Raw genomic sequence first — 16,992 nt, 5'->3', positions numbered from 1 at the left:
GTAACTTTATATAAGTTTGTGACAACTTGAGTAACTCATGAATTGAGATTGAAATACACAGCTATTAAAAATATCTGAGTCCTTGCCCCATACATGGAAGTAGGGATAATGAGGAGTGAGCTCTTCTCATGCTTTTCCCTGTTGGCCTTTCTCATGGCAATGCCCCTTTTTTGGGAACGATTTCCTTTTCTTTTCCTTTGCACTAGATGTTTTGGGTTATTAGGTGAATCAAGTGGAATAAGGAGTGAAATAAATGGAGATGGGACTAACAAGGGACAAATAACTTAGTGAAATAAAAGCATAAGAAATAAAGCTTTCATTGTTACCACTTCTTAGCTATTTGAAACTCAGTTGGACAAAAAGTTCACAACTCTCCCAGAGACATGGTTACATATTGGCTACTACATACAGTTCCCAAACAAGAGAGAATATGACAAGCTCTTTAGATTTAAATCCTAAGCCCTTGTAAGAGTAAGGTACCAACCAGTCCTTTGGAAGCGTTACTGGAAGATAAAAATCATGAAGAGAAAGATAGGTTGTGACTTAGGTTTGGTTTAGTTTTTCCGTGTTCTTTCCAAGCCTAGTTAAGGTGCAGTTTTCTTAGAGGTAATAATTTAATAAATGAACTTTCATAGTCCATTCCAAACATGTGATTCTATGTAACTTTGGGCTAGTATTTAAAAACTTATAATAAAGTGTGAAGAGAAGAGAGAGTGTGGGCTCAGTTCTGAGTAGGCTCTCAGATACAGATGGCTTCAATCTATGGGTAAGTATTGTCATGCAAATTCTTATGCATTTTCTAAACTAGTAAGAGTGGAATGGGTGACCTTTTGGATATTTTTTTTATCCATTAAAAATGAAGAAAATTTCTGAAGCCCAGACAAGGATTGTGAATTAATTCAGTCTTTGGTATATAGTCATTAAATAAATGTTCATTAACTGATTGAATTTTTTAGTCTCATTCTAGTTCATATTAAGATTCTAGGAATGGTTTAGAGGAGGCCTGGACTATTGTGGTAGGAGGGAAAAATCATGAGGAAAAGATTCACAGCACAGTACTATCCTGTCCTTGGACCTCTTCAACTTCACTAACTGATATATAATGAGAATTCCTTTATTTTCAGGATTTTAATTATGTTATTCCAAATGATAAACATCAACAACTTGAACATTCCCATATAAAAAGATCAAAAAATGGATTGCTTTTGAAACTGAAATTCCGTTTTTTTTATTTTTAAAAGGTATATGATACATTTGACATATTAGTGTCAAGGCTGTTCTGCTTTTCTGTAGCTCCTTCTGAGCATCTTTTTTTTTCTCTTCTGTACAAGTTTTAATTGTTTCATGGAAACATTTTTTCTTTTCTTTTGCAGCATCTTCCATTCTAACAGATAAGAGAAAAATAAAATAAATTCACACATTGACCATGTCTCAAAATATATGTCTTATTCTAAATGGATAGTCCATTATCTCTCTATCAAGAAATTGGAAGCATGCTATTTATATTTGTCTTCTGGAGTCATGAGTAATCACTGTATTGATAAGAATTCATAAGTCTTTTGTTTTTGCCCTATACTTTTTTTCATTTGGTAGTCTCACTGGTTCCCTTGGACTCAATTACCATCACTCTACAGATGATCCACAAATATATACAGAAAGATCCAGTCTCTCAGTTGTGTTATATTCACACATCTCCAAATGCCTCTTGGACATCCCAAAGTATATAATGTCTGTGTAGCTCAATCTAAACATGTCCCAAACAAAATTCATTAAGTTTTGAATCCTCTCAGATCTTCCCCTTTAAACTTCCTTTTTACTATTGATAGCACCATAATCTTCCCTGTCACCTAAGCTTGAAACCTTCACATTCTTATTTCATTTCCAAATCTTGTCATTTCTGTCTTTACATTTCTCATATACATTGCCTTCCCTCTATTCATATAGCAACAATCCTAATAAGGTCCTCATCATCTCCCAACTAAAATATTATTAACTGGCCCCCTACCTCAAATATCTCCTCACTGCAATATATTCTCCATTCTATCGCCAAGGTGATTTTTCTAATGGTAGATCTGACCATGACATTTGCTGCTCACTAAATCCTGCTAGCTTCCAAAATCAAATCTAAATCTTCCAACATGAAAAGCTCTTCAGAATACAGCCTCTTTTTACATTTCTGATTATCTCATATGTTATTTACCTCCATGAATTGTATAATTAAACTATGCTGTCCTAATCGAGACTCTTCTGATAAGACACTTCATCTCTCATCTCAGGGTATTTGTATTGCCTGTCCCTCATGCTTGTAATGCTTTGCTTCTTGATCTCGATCTGCTAGTTTCTGCAGCTTCCTTCAGGACAGCACAAATTGCATCTTCTACAGGAGACCTTTTCCAATTCCCCCAGATACTAATGTCTCCTTTTTTTGGATTACTTATATCTACTCTGTATATACAGAACTAACAAGCATTGTTACTGAAAATCAGAATATAAACAAGTGGAATTGAATGATCATTTTTGTAATATCTTCTACCTTCTTATCTCAGGTATTTAATTCTCTTAGTTCTTCCTTCCAGAACTATTATTTCAGTTATAATTTCACTTTTTATCCTTTGTTTCATTTATTTCAGCTTCTGTCAGAGTTCTAAAATCCAAGTCACTGCTGAGGATATACTTATAAATGTGGTGTTAACTTACCTTTTTTCTGGATTTACCTCTTGGAAATAGTATTTTTTAAATGTGTTTACTGTCTCTTCAAATTCTTCCTATCTTTATTGCTTTACCTACAAAATGCCCAAGTCTTCCCATATCCTTTATAAATTTTTTCATATCCTTTAAAAATTTTTTCATCAAATCCTTCTATCCCCTCAAGCTGATGTCCTATAGCGCTCTTCTTTTTATCTATTAACTTGATTATCTATCAAATCTTCTATTTATCTATTCTAAGGAAAACATTTTTCTACAATTGTTGCCGTTACTTATTTTACTAATTTACTTCTGAACCATTTGTAATTTAACAAAATCCTGGAGAGAAAAAAATATTCAAGAAGCAGGAGGGAAATGATAGGGGAAAAAAGAGAAGTCTAGTAAGATCATACTGCAAACTCTACTACGAAGCAGTAATCTTTTTAATTGCTTATGATGGAGCCATGCCTATAAAATACATATTATGATACTACATAAATTAATTTGCAGATTTGGTGCAATAATAATTACATCATCAAGTCAAATCAAGTCAAGTATTTATTAAGTGTCAGATATGGTTACTTTCCCAAACTGGAAAAAAAAATAGCAACCTTAATTTGAAAGAACATATAATTCAAAATCTCAAGAGACATAATTACAAAAGGTGATCACTAAAGGGTCCCCCAAAAAGTTACCTCTTACTAATCATACTTCAAAGCAGTAATAATCAAAATTATTGTACTATATTAAAAATGTATACCAATTCAATGAATGGAGAGCTAGCCTAAGATCTGGGAAAACCTGGTTTCCATTCCTGTCTCTGGAAGATGCTGACTATGTGAGCCTTGACAAGTCACTTAGCTCTCTAAGTAACTAAGATTTTAAACTGCAGAGAAGATGCCAATCTGTATTGGTAGAAAGAACATCCTCATTTAAGAATTTCCTATAGAACTATACCTTACAAAGTTTTTGTCTCTATATTTTTATCCTAAGTGCCACCTCCAAACCCAGCAAAATTGATCAGAGGAATAAATAAGGTACACAAGACCTAGAAGTTATTAAATATAGCAGGATATTATTCTATAAGCCCAAGAACTCCAATTATACTGAAGTAAGGAATATTTATTAAACAACATATGCCAGGAAAACTAAAAACAATCTGGAAAATTTAGATTAGCCCAGTATCTCACACTATGTATTACAACAAATGCAAAATGAATACATCTACAAATAAAATTTCATATCATAAACAATTAGAGATAAATTTCACAATTATGCATAGGAAAAGAGTTCTCAAGTGATGGGATCATAGGTGATCAAAAACACTATTTTGATTATATAAAGTTAAAATGTTTCTGGATAAAGTCAATACTGTTAGAATTAGAAAAGAAATAATTAAGAGTTAATGGGGAGAAATTATTGTAGGAAATCTCTCCAATAAAGGTCTCATATCCAAAATATTTAAGTAACTGATACAAATAATGGCATGATAGCTATTCCCTCAATGAAGAATGAACAGGGAGTTCTCAAGAGAAGAAAGGCAAGCTATCAACAATCCTATGAAGAAAATGCTCCAAATTACTAACTATAAGAGAAATACAAATTGAGACAACTTTGAGGTTGTACTTCTTACCAAACACATTTTGAGATTGTACTTCTTACCAAACACATTGACAAAGATAGAAAAAAAATGAGTGACCGTTGAAAGAGCTGTGGGAGGACAGGAACATTAATATACTATGAAGTGATCAAGACAATCTGAAAGACAATTTGGAACTATATAGCTGAAATCACCCTGAAATTTCACTACTAGATATTTTCCTCAAAGGGGTCAAAGATAAAGGGAAAAGATTTATGTGTAGGAAAATATTTATAGCAGCACTTTTCTTGTATCAAAGACTTGGAAACAAAGAGAATGCTAATCAATTGGAAAATGCCTTAAGAAATTACAAAATATGAATGAAATAGAATTATTTGCATTTTAGAAATTCAGAGAAACTTAGGTGGATTTATATGACCTCATGCAAAAGGAAATTGGGAACAAGAACATTATACAATTAAAAATTATTGACTGATTACAACTCTGGGAGACTCATACTGACTTATGCTTTTACTTCTCACAGAAAAGATGGACTAGAAGTATAAAATGAGACATACCTTTTCAGACACAAAGGAAAAATTTATTTTTTATACACAAATTATTAATTTAATTTTAATTTAATTAATTTTGTATACACAAATGATTAATTTTTGCAAGGAGGAACTTTCATATTTCTGTTTTTGGGGAGAATGAGGAAATTTAGGAGTGATAGTGATATTCAAAAGAAAAGGAAGAAAATAAAGAAAAAATCATCAATGAATTATTTAAAAAGAAGAGGTCAAAAAGGGACATTTTCGCACATGGCAGTGTTGAAATTACTATGTCAAATCTGAATTTTTTAAAAGTTTTAATTAGTTGGGGGGGAAATTAAAGTGAACATGATAAACAGCTTTATGACCCTTTTTTGCTTTTTTCTTTTTTATACTGATATGGTTATGTCTGCTGATGTTTATTAAATAATAAAATTATATATAACGTATTTATTATGTATAAATATGTTAAATAATAAAAAGAAAAAAGAAAAAATTTTAAAGGAAAATAATTTTAGCAACCATGTGAAAACTGAATTGAAGTGGGGAGAGATTTGAAATAGAGAAACTAGTTAGAGATCATTCCAATATATCAGATGATGAGAACCTGAACTAAGATGGTGGATGTGTGAAAAGTGAGAAGGGGAAATATAAGAAAGATTTTGTGGAATTAAGAAATGATATAATTGACTAATGATTGCTTATAGAATTTGAGGAATAAAAAGTCAAGGATGATAAGGTTGCAAATCAGGGAAATTAGAAGAATTTTCCTTGAAAGAAATAAAAATGTAGAAGTGGAGTATTTTGGGGGGATTAATGATAATAATAATAACTATGACTTGTATATCATTTTAAAGTTTGCATAGTATTTTACATAAGTTATTTTATTTGATCCTTATGACAACTTTGAAATGTAGTTACTGTTATTATCCCCATCCTACAGATGAGGAAACTGAGGCTGAGAGAAGTTAAGAGACTTTTCAATAGGTCACGCAGGTAATATATGACTCAGAATTTGAATTTAGGTCATCCTGAATCCAGGTCATCTACTTTATCCACTGCCACTTGACTAATGAGCTCTAGTTATAGATTCAAAGTATAGAATGAGATACAATTTTTAACTAGAAAAAAGATTTGTTTGACTTCACTTAGCATTTTTTTTCATTGATTGTATTTTTTCCTTTTTGATGGAGAGGGGGACTTGGATTTTGGGGGGGGGTAAGTATAATGTTGCCCAGAAAAGAGTGGAAATTAAATACATTATTGAAACATATTTAAATTACAGAGAGGAGAATAAAAGGATTTCAGAGGGAAACACAAAGAAGCAAGATAATTTTGAAAAGTAGCACTTTGAATTCATTATATACATTTAAAAAACAATTTACAATAAATAAAAAATTAAAAGATAATTAGCTGGATTTTAGACATACTGATTGAGATGTCTGTAAGGCTTTCTCTTCAGAAAGTCTGATAAATAGTTTGTGATGTGGGATTAGAACTGAGGAAAGATTTTAGGGTTGGTTATATAGATCTGAGAGTCACCTGCTGAAATAAAAATTCAGCCCATGGGATACACTGAGTGAAAGGGTGTAGAGAAAGAAGAGAAGAGAGTTCAAGGAAGAACCTTAGGGTAAATTCAGAATTAGCAAGAATGATATGGATGAGTCAGCAAAAGACACTGAAAAGGAATGTTAGAAAAGAAGGAAAATTAGGAGGAAGTAGAACCATGAAAAATCAGAGAAAAGAAAATATCCAGAAGAAGAGACCAAAAAGGCACAGAGAAATAAATTAACAGGCTTTCCTCAGCACATACACATAGTAAGCAGCAAAGCTGCAATCTATCTCCAGGTCTCCTAAATTTAAGTCTACTGTGTTTTCACTATTTCATGCTATCTCTCATAATGACATAATCTAATTCATAGCATTCAAAGACTATGGACTATTTATATATCCTAAATAGGTGGCCTGGTGAATAGAGTGCCAGGTCTGGAATCAGGAAAACTCATCTTCTTGAGTTCAAATCTGGCCTCAGACATTCACTAACTGCATGACTATGGACAAGTAAGTGGCTAGATTATTTTTGCTTCCGTTTTGTCACCTGAAAAATGATCTTGAGAAGGAAATGGCAAAATATTTCATCATCTTTGTCAAGAAAATCCTAATCAGGGCCATGAAGAGAAGACACAACTGAAAAACAACAAAATTATATTTTCTGTAAGTGAAAATAATATTCACAAACATTGCTAATGTACATATTTTGACCTAAAGATTTGTAACAAACACTTCCAACTACTTAATGACTCTGGAAAATCCTGAAAATGTGTATCACAGAAAGTAATAAAAAAAATTAAAAACTCGTAACTCAGTGGGTCAACACAAAGAGCACATTGTACCAATATATTTATGTATTGTATAAGATCCTGAGTTCAAAGGGCTACACTTTTATGTTGGTTTTATTTACATGTGAAATTTTTTCCAAGTGATACAGGGAAATGGATACCATATGTTTCCTAGCTATTTTGTTCTGACAGGAACCATTAAGAACTCTATGTGGAAATGGATTCTGTCTGTGCCTTATGAAAATAATTCCTTCTACATAAGGGTCTAGACATTGCAAAAGAAGCATCAACATTTTGATTTTGTTGTCATTCTCTTTATTCACAAATCTACTATTCTGTCTGAAGCTGAAAATGAAATGTGTTCTTTTCTCCCTTTCTACCTTTGATTTGAAGAAAATCCCCAATAACAACAGCCAGAAGCTACTGTTATCAAAATAGACTGTTCTTGGCTCCATTATTCTTAAGGTGCTCAGATTTGTTGTTTCTGTACATATGCAACTTAACCCAACAAAAATAAATTCTCCAAACTCTAACACTTTCTTTTAAAGTAGGAAACGATAGAACAAATTGATAATCAACTTTTAAGTGTAATTCAAGATAAATTTTCAGAAAGCTTAACTTCTGTTCTCAAATAGTAGTTAATTGTTTTTAGAATATACAGAAATAGAGAAATAATTAACCACTATCAGTCTTCTAGAAATTTTTTTCTAACAAATCCCAAATTAATTAAAAAAACATTAATCAAACTGTCACAAATTTGTTGGAAAATAAGATTGTATACTTGAGTAATCAAAGGTCATTGAGGAAAGGAACTGCATCTTTTTTCCTGTAGTCTCCTATGGTGTTCAGAATAATATTTTGCACATTAAAAATTAATAAATATTGATTAACATAATGACTTAAGTGAATCTGTTCAATAAGTAATGTCTGAATCTCTATTCTTTTTGAATATTTTTAATATTTCAAAAGTTTTATTCATAATGAGTTAAACTTTTCCTTCTTGTGTCCTTCCTTTCCCATCAAGTTCCAAAACCCACTATTTCAGATAATTTATATCTCTTACATTCTTGAAATTAAAGACAGTAAATATTCAATTAGGTCTAAGATACAACAACTCTCTTGTTTTGATACAATTTATTTACAGGGTATAACTATGTACACTTATCCTTTCCACACCACAATTTTCCCCACTGCAGTTTTAATATGTTAGAGGTCAGCAAAAGAAATTAAATAGGAATTTTGGGGGAGTTTTGCAGAAACTGCAGAAAGCATAAGAAGACTAGCAGACAACATTAAAACAGTTTAGAAACTCAGAAATGCACTACATATAATATTATATAATATAGCCTATTATATATATGCGCATATATATACTTAATCCAAATTTTACAATAAGGTAATGTAGACACCCCATAAAAGAAAAAGGGAAAAAAATTCTGACTTCTATGGTATAAAGGGAGGGTCAAAACATTTTACATGGATTTTCCAGATCATAGGGGACACCATGCTTCTAAACCCCAGAACATGACAGGGATTTATTTTGAATCTGGCTTAGAAGCATTGGTCTGGGAAAAATATATATGCAAATTAAAGATAATATGCAAATATTCACTCAACATGTGATTATTCAGCATATTTAAAAACTTGATGACTTAGAAGTGAATGCTACATTAAATATCTGATTTCATTCACATTAGTCTAATATAACAAAGTTTGTGATATGTTTTTATAACTATTTTATTTAATCTTTAAAACAAATATATGACCATTCTGGAGAGTAGTTTGGAACTATGCTCAAAAAGTTATCAAACTGTGCATACCCTTTGATCCAGCAGTGTTACTACTGGGCTTATATCCCAAAGAGATCATAAAGAAGGGAAAGGGACCTGTATGTGCACGAATGTTTGTGGTAGCCCTCTTTGTAGTGGCTAGAAACTGGAAACTGAGTGGATGCCCATCAGTTGGAGAATGGCTGAATAAATTGTGGTATATGAAGATTATGGAATATTACTGTTCTGTAAGAAATGACCAACAGGATGATTTCAGAAAGGCCTGGAGAGACTTACACAAACTGATGCTGAGTAAAATGAGCAGGACAATACTATATGATGACCAGTTCTGATGGACCTGGGTATCCTCAGCAATGAGATCAACCAAATCATTTCCAATGGAGCAGTAATGAACTGAACCAGCTACGCCCAGAGAAAGAACTCTGGGAGATGACTAAAAACCATTACATTGAATTCCCAATCCCTATATTTATGCCCACCTGCATTTTTGATTTCCTTCACAAGCATGGAGCAGTAATGAACTGAACCAGCTACGCCCAGAGAAAGAACTCTGGGAGATGACTAAAAACCATTACATTGAATTCCCAATCCCTATATTTATGCCCACCTGCATTTTTTATTTCCTTCACAAGCTAATTGTACAATATTTCAGAGTATGATTCTTTTTGTACAGCAAAATAACGTTTTGGTCATGTGTACTTATTGTGTAGCTAATTTATATTTTAATATATTTAACATCTACTGGTCATCCTGCCATCTGGGGCAGGGGGTGGGGGGTAAGAGGTGAAAAATTGGAACAAGAGGTTTGGCAATTGTTAATGCTGTAAAGTTACCCATACATATAACCTGTAAATAAAAGGCTATTAAATAAATAAAACAACTATATGATATTGATAGTACATTTGTTCCTTCCACTTTGCAGATGACCCAGATTGAAGTTCAGATTTTCCAAAGCTCCTAAACCTATTTAGTAGAGTCAAAACTTGAACCCAGTCTTCACAAGACAAGGTAATTATTTAGCAAACCATTGAAAGGATACATAAAAAGTTAAGGCAGATATTTAAGATAATTATATGTGTCACATTGTAATCTGCCCGATTTCTACACAGGTCCTACATTAAGCACGTCATACATGTGCATATATGACCCAAACCAGAATGAAACTCATTCTTCTGAACCCTTGACTTTAATCTGATTTCTCTAAGTTTATAATTATAATTATAAGTTAATTGCTGACAGAGGACAATTATTTGGCTCATGAGACTGATAAAATAACATTTTCTTATGCAGATAATGTGTAGTTTGCTACTTTAAGTGTAGGTTTATTTTTAAGCCTCGATGCCAGTGCTGACTGCCAAAATGCCAATTCTTTGCTGACATCTGCTTATAATGCCATCCTAATATGAAATTGGGGCTTCTATATTTGAAAACTAGCTTGAGAAATCAAAAGAGAAAAAATATAGTCTTCTAAGTTTCCTTTATTTAATTTATATCAAGCAAATTTTGTTTTTTAACACTAATAAAACAATTGCTTTATACAGAATTCAATTCCTATCCTAAGCAGAAAGAGAAGTAGGAGCAAAATACTATTTCCATACCAGAGCATATAGTGACTTTTTTTTTTAGCATCCACTAAGAATGGCATTGGGAATCTAAGATTTTCTGAATGCTTTTATTCTGAGTCTTATATGTTTCCTTCTATTTGAACACCTAAGTCTGTAGCAGAAATTAATAAAAGTTTTAATGTGGGTTCCAGGTTCCCAAAGCTTTCATAAATTGACTTCAGTGCAAAAACTTCAAGGTCTGAAGGAAGTGATAAGTGGCTTATACCTTTTTCTAACAACAGGAAGAGAAAGATTCCCAGGGGAAATAACTATCTTCAGTGTTCCTATGACTGAGGGCTGGATAGTAGCCTCAAATTGGAGATAACTTTGACTATCTCTTGATCCATGGAATGGGGTCAGGAATTTTTGTGGTAGGAAAGAAAAATCTGTATTAACATATCTGTGGAAAGAGAAAATCTAAGTGAATCTTCCCTGGAACTCCTCCAGCATATGCTATTTTCTCTTTATTCAAGAATTTGAAAGACTAAGATGAGTGCTCAACCTCAGCTACCTATTTTAGTTCTGTTAGAGGAGAAGGATAAAAGGTGATTATGGTTGAAATTCATTAAAAATTCCTTTAACAAGGTTTTTGATGAATAGGAAAGCCTTGGTGAGCACTACTTGTATTCTCTTTTTCTGTTCCCAAAGATTTGGAGACCAACAGATGAGGAAATCCTAAAATGGTAGCAAGAGAGAGAAAAGGAGTAGGTATATGGGAGATATTTTTTTTAATTTAAGAATTACTAAAATTTTATTTAAAAAATTTCAGCTGATGATCTGATCACAACAGAAAACAAAACAGGGTAACAAAATTACCCTGATATTCTAGAATCAAAAGGCAAAAGAGAAATTGAAAGAAATCATCAATCACCTCCTGAAAGAGATCCCAAAATGATAGCTCCTTTTATAACCAAATTCCAGAGATCCTAGGTCAAGGGGAAAATATTCTAAGCAGTCAGAAAGAAAAAAATGAAATATTATCATGCCATAGTGAGAATAATACAAAATTGAGCAGCTTCTTTGTTAAAAGATTGGAGGACTTAGAATATGGTATTCCAGAGGGCAAAGGAGCTAGAATTACAATCAAGAATCACCTTCCTGGCAAAACTGTATATTGTGTATAATCATTTGGGGGGGGGGAGAGGGAATGGCTATTTAATGAATAGAGGACTTTCAAACATTACTGATGAAAAGACAAGAGGTGAATAGAAAAGTTGGCTTTCAAATATAAGACTCAAGAAAGGCATAAAAGTATATATATGAAAGATGTGGGCTCCACTTCTTGGATAGACTGAGACCTGTGAAGCTCTATGACTTGAGAGGGAGGAAAAGGGGCAAATGTGAAACAGTAGAATTTAAGGGACAAGACTGAGGAGGAACATGTGTAGCACTTATCAAGTTTATAGTACCACAAATGAATAAAAAGAGACAGTAATAAGAATGAGAAAAAGATGGAGCAGACACTAAAATTCAAAGGATTTTAAAAAGTAGTACTTTGCCAAAAAATATCATGCAGGAGATTTTCCCCCCAAATTTTTAAATACTGTCACAATCCTTTACCTATAATTCCAGAGATAAAATTAAATCAGTTTTAGAGAGAGAGAGACACAATCTTCCTCCCCCAAAATGGTAATCTGAAAAAATAGAGAATAGGAAGTAAGAGTTAGGAAGGAACACAAATATATTGTACCTTTAGAAGAGAAAAAGCTGTTGTAAAAAGGATATTAACATCAAGATTATTATATTCACAAGAGGTATTGATAAATATCAATAAAAATGAATGAAGAGAAGAAACAAAGGTAATTGAGTTAATATTTTTTGAGAAAATGAATAAATTTAAATTTCTTAAAGCCACTTCAAGAAGAAAGAAGAAACTTCATGACTATTCATATTGGTTCAGGAAAGTAATCAAAGAATTAAGTAAAAATAACAAAGGAATAAAAATAGAAGTTAAAGGTCTTAAGAAAGAAATTGGGAACTTAAAAAAAAGATAATCAATTTCAGAATAAAAGACAAAGACTCTATAACAAAGGAAGATAGTAGAATTGGATTGCAAAATGGAGAGGCAGAAAAAAAATAAAAGAAGAAAATTAAAAAAAATAAGATCAGAGAAAACATGGGAGTACTAACATTTAAGAATACTTAACATGAAAATAGAAGATAACCAATTTTTTTTTATAATTATGACTTTTTATTGACAGAACCCATACCTGGGTAATTACAGAGACCTTCAACATTCTATTAAGCTGACTTCATCAGCTGAGTTCTTCCTTCATGCCTCTACTCTCCCTAATACTTTTCCATCCCTGTGATACTAAATCCCCCAGTGAGAAAGCAAAAATCTTTCTCTATCAACTACTGTGTGCCTTCTCATCTCCATTCACTTCAGCCTTAACCTCAATGCCCCATTCCATTTATTTGCTTACCTTTTACTATGATCCCTCAAATTAAATTTAATAAGCCTTTGTTAATTTTAGACATCTTCCTCTCATTCTATATTCTGGCTTTTACTAAGACTTGGTACCATCCAAACCCAGGCTGACACAATTTCTGACCTGAGAGAGTTGGACCCTTAATACCCAACTTCTCAAACTCATTAATCCTAGTAGTGTGTGCCTCATTCCCTCAGTAGTTTTACCTCCTTTGAAGTTCACTCTATCAAACTTATCACCTAATTCAGATCTTAGTGGCTGTTATCTATCGACTCTCAAAACATTCTTCCTCTTTTCTCAGTAATTCAGTGCCTGATTCATAATCTCCCTCTTCACTCCAATATTTGTTCTTTTATTAGGAGAATTAAAAAAATCATTGGTGTTCTCTCAAATACCATAACTTTTCAGTTCTCAACTGCCACTCCAGTTTCATATAAGGTATAATCACATCCATATCCTTTTATCTAATAACAATCTTCTATCATTTAATTTCTTCCCATGATTTATATCTAAACTTATTCTTAGTTCTTACTACAATCTCTAATTCCTTTACTTCTCAATACTTTACCAAAGCATTACTACTGCCTTAATAATTTTTCTTCCTAATTCTGACCCTTTGATGAAGCAGTTCAAAGCTCTATTATCTTCTACTTTGTCATCAACTGTCTATTTGAACACTGATGGAAAATTAAAAAGCCTTAGATACTTCTAAGCATGCAATATTCTCCTTTGGTCAAGGTGGAATTAGGGACAGAGAGACCTACACTGAAGTTAAGGTTGAGGAACTTTCTTCTTCCCCATCTCCCTAAGCAGTTTCTTCTAAAGGCTCTAAGTCTCTTTTATCTCCCTAGAATATCTTAGCCCTGAACTGGATTGGGCAGGTATGACCAAATTTTCTCAAAGACTTTTTGCATTTAAAGTCTTTGACTGATTGATTTACTTAATGAAGGTAAATAGATTTTGTCCACACCTATGGTTTGAATGATTCAAACAAGATATATTCATATCTGATAAACATATTAGGTGTGATAAATTAATGTGGTGGGAATGATTTTGAAACCATTTCCTGACATATTCAACTGTAATCCCTCAGATTCATTGTCTATATCATAAACTGTCTATGAGAGATTTCAAACTGGATGTTGCATAGTCATTTCAAACCCAACAAATCTTAACTACAAGTCATTACCTTTTCCTCAAAGCCTCCTTTTGCCAAACTTTCCTGTTTCTAATGAGGGAACCACCATCTTTCCAATTACTTAAGTTCCCATATATCCAATATATTGCAATATCTGGTTTCTATTTCAACAACCCTTATTACATCCAACTTTTCATTTCACCCATCCACCTATCATTCTAGTTTGGGTCCCCATGACTTTAATCATCTCCTAATTGGTCTCCTGCTTCTAGCCTCTTATCACAATCCAGCTTCCACATAGCCATCAAAGTGATTGGCACTTCCTAAAGCAAATATCTAACTGTATATCTTTCCTCACCCCTTATGTGGCTCCCTATAACCTCTAAGATGGAACCTAAACTCCTCTGCTTGTAATTTAAAGTTCTTCAAAAATTGACCCTTTTCTATCTTAACAAGATTATTCATTACTTCCCTATACATATTTTATCAACCAGCCATGCTTTTATACTTTGTTCCCTCTTTTGTGTTAATGATTTTATTCTGGCTGTTTCCCTTACTCCATCTTTACTCTACCTCTTGAAATCTCTGATTTCCTTTAAAACTTAGTTTAAATGCTACTGTCTAGATGGAGGATTTCTTGATCCCAACTCACTCCTTAGCTCCATTCACCACTGTTAGTACTTTCTCTTCTCAAACTACCTCATAGTAATTTTCTATATAGCATGTATATATTAATTTTAGATAAGCACGTTGTCTTCCCAAAATGATTGCTGCCATCATTATATAGTGTTCTTTTAACTCTACTAATTTCATTCTACATCAAGATGATGATTATTACAAAGGTCAGATGAAGACAGTGAGAAAGAGCAATACCTAGTGGCCTGGATCTTGGTGAGGTAAAGTGGAAGAGGGAAGAGAACTATGTAGATCTTTAGAATTATATATTCTACCATTTATTTAATTGACTTTCAGTCTCTGGCTCATTTTTCCTTGTGGATGAAGGGAAAAGAAACATGGCAAAATATGATTGAGGGAAAATCTAGTCTAATAATTATGATAATTATTATGAATAGAATAAAAATCTCCAATAAAATGGAGGTGACTGCCAGAATGGATCACAAAACAAAACTCTAAAATAGACTGTTTACAAGAAACAGACTTGAAACATTAAGATTCACACAGAGTTAAAATGAAGAATTGTAATAGAAGCTATTATGTCTTAACTGAATCTAAAATCTTGGATTGATACCATAAATGGTCATGGTTAAAAGAGATAATTAGGTAAAGTATATTACTGTTAAAAGGAATTATAAACAATGAACACATACACACACATTCAATTCTATATATCTAAACATTTTGCATAATGACTTTATTATCTAATATGTTGGCTATCCCTACTGGATTTATATCATTTGCAAAATTGATGAACATGTCAGCTATGTTTTTATCCAAGATTAAAAGGCTAAACATCATGGTTTTAATCATAGATCTCTTAGAGGACCCTATCTGAAATGTTGGCAACTAACCATTAGACAGTTAGACAACACAGCATATAGAGTGCTGAACTTATGAATCTGAGAAATCTGAGTTCAAACCTTACCCTAGATACCAGCTATGTGATTCTGGGCCATCTCAGACTCAGATTTCTTCTTAGGGCTGTTGTGACATAAAAAACGAGATAAGATTTTCAAGTTACTTTGCAAAAGGTCCTTATGAACTCTAGCTATTATTAGCTATTATTATTGTTAAAAATTACCCTGGTCATCTGATCAGTTCTGAATCCATCTAATTGTATTATTGTATTACCAAAAACTCTTAGATTTCCAATATCAGATCCTTCATGAAATACTGTTTTTACTGTTTTAAATAAGACCTACTATATTTTTCTTATTTATCAGTTTAATAACTCTGCATGAAAAGGAAATAAGTTTGGTCTCATATGATTTGTTCTTGATGAAGCCATGCCATCTCTATTTAATTGGGATTTCATACTGTAGATGCTCTTCCATAATAATCCCTTTAGAGTATCCAAGGAATCAAAGTCAAATTGATAGGCTTATAATATGCAGACACTATTTTCTTCCTTTTTTTTTTTTTTTGAAAATTAGTACATTTGCCCTCTCTGATATTGTAAATACCGTTCATTTTCTACATGTTTTCATATATAAGAATGACAGTAGTTCAACAATCATATTTGCCTATTCTTTCAGTATAAGACATAATTTATTTGAATCAGATGATTTGAATTCACCAAGAACCCCTAGATGTTCTCTTACTATCTCTTTACATGAATATCAAAGTCCTGTTAGCCATTTTTGTTCTTTCATTTCCAGTGGGAAAATAATAAAATAAAAATTGAGCAACCTATCTTCTCTGCTGCCAGTTATCATTATCCCATTGACCCTAAGCAATGGTTTTATCCATTTTCTGACCATTACTTCTACCAATATAGTTTTTTAAAATCTACTCTTTCTGTTGCCCTTATTTGTCTTTGTCAGCTTCAGATCACTTTAAAGTTTAATGTTTTCAATGCTATTTTTATAGGACTGTGATAAACTATTAAATTATTTTCTGTTATATGATATTACTAAAACACTTTTAAAAATACCTAAGTTAATTAATTGGTGAGTTTACTGTGCATCTGCTTTACTTTTTAAAAGAACTTAATTACCTGACTGAAATTTTACCAAAAAAAAGATGTCTAAGAATTACTGAATGAAAATCTTATTTTTCCACTTTGCATTGTACCTTTACAAAAACTGACATTATTTTAGGGCATTTAAAACTAATGGACAAATATAGACAAACAAATATATTAACATATATTTCTTTAAAAATTGTCTTTTCAGATCACAACATGATAAAAGTTAA

General features: G+C 32.2%; 1 protein-coding gene across 2 annotated transcripts in view; it reads right to left on the bottom strand.

Moving 5' to 3' along the window:
* Positions 1-16,992, bottom strand: part of SNCAIP (synuclein alpha interacting protein) — a 190,640-nt gene that overhangs the window by 40,623 nt on the left and 133,025 nt on the right. The window lies entirely within an intron of this gene.

The sequence above is a fragment of the Sarcophilus harrisii genome, chromosome 1 (genome assembly GCF_902635505.1).
Source record: "Sarcophilus harrisii chromosome 1, mSarHar1.11, whole genome shotgun sequence".
Classification (NCBI taxonomy): Eukaryota; Metazoa; Chordata; class Mammalia; order Dasyuromorphia; family Dasyuridae; genus Sarcophilus; species Sarcophilus harrisii.
The sequence above is the reverse complement of the archived record's forward strand: the minus strand, read 5'-3'. Positions and strand labels throughout refer to the sequence as shown.